Source organism: Arachis hypogaea, chromosome 4 (assembly GCF_003086295.3).
Source record: "Arachis hypogaea cultivar Tifrunner chromosome 4, arahy.Tifrunner.gnm2.J5K5, whole genome shotgun sequence".
NCBI classification, from domain to species: domain Eukaryota; kingdom Viridiplantae; phylum Streptophyta; class Magnoliopsida; order Fabales; family Fabaceae; genus Arachis; species Arachis hypogaea.
Window position 1 is genome coordinate 68,275,009 of NC_092039.1, and position 1,031 is coordinate 68,276,039.

At 41.1% G+C, this 1,031-nt stretch overlaps 1 non-coding gene across 1 annotated transcript; it reads left to right on the forward strand.

The window, feature by feature from the left end:
* The first annotated feature begins 520 nt into the window (after positions 1-520).
* Positions 521-624, forward strand: LOC112798890 (small nucleolar RNA R71). The gene has a single exon (XR_003200486.1). It is a non-coding gene; the product is annotated as a small nucleolar RNA R71 (small nucleolar RNA).
* The last annotated feature ends 407 nt before the right edge of the window (positions 625-1,031 follow it).

A 1,031-nucleotide genomic window follows, 5' to 3' on the forward strand; every position in this document is an offset into this window, starting at 1 on the left:
GCCATTGCTAAACCTGTTTCTTCCACCATTATTGTTGTTGAAACCTTGTTGAGGTCTCTGTTGATCCTTCCATGAGAGATTTGGATGATTTCTCCATGAAGGATTATAGGTGTTTCCATAGGGTCCTCCCATGTAATTCACCTCTTCCATTGATGGGTTCTCAGGATCATAAGCTTCTTCTTCAGATGAAGCATTTTTAGTACTGCCTGGTGCAGCTTGCATTCCAGACAGACTTTGAGAAATCATATTGACTTTCTGAGTCAATATTTTATTCTAAGCCAATATGGCGTTCAGAGTATCAATCTCAAGAACTCTTTTCTTCTGATTCGTCCCATTGCTCACAGGATTCCTTTTAGAAGTGTACATGAATTGGTTATTTGCAACCATTTCAATGAGTTTTTGAGCTTCTGCATGCATCTTCTTCAGATGAAGAGATCCTCCAGTAGAGCTATCCCATGACATCTTGGATAGTTCAGACAGGCCATCATAGAAGATACCTATGATGCTCCATTCAGAAAGTATGTCAGAAGGACACTTTCTGATCAATTGTTTGTATCTTTCCCAAGCTTCATAGAGGGATTCACCTTCCTTCTGTCTGAAGGTTTGGACTTCCACTCTAAGCTTACTCAATTTTTGAGGTGGAAAGAACTTTGCCAAGAAGGCATTGACTAACTTTTGCCAATAGTTCAGGCTTTCTTTAGGTTGTGAGTCCAACTATATCCTATCTCTGTCTCTTACAGCAAAAGGGAATAGCATAAGTCTGTAGACCTCAGGGTCAACCCCATTGGTTTTGACAGTGTCACAGATTTGCAAGAATTCAGCAAAAAACTGATGAGGATCTTCCAATGGAAGTCCATGGAGCTTGCAATTCTGTTGCATTAGAGAAACTAATTGAGGCTTAAGCTCAAAGTTGTTTGCTCCAATGGCAGGGATGGAGATGCTTCTCCCATAGAAGTCGGGAGTAGGTGCAGTAAAGTCACCCAGCACCTTCCTTGCATTGTTTGCATTGTTGTTGTTTTCGGCTGCCATGT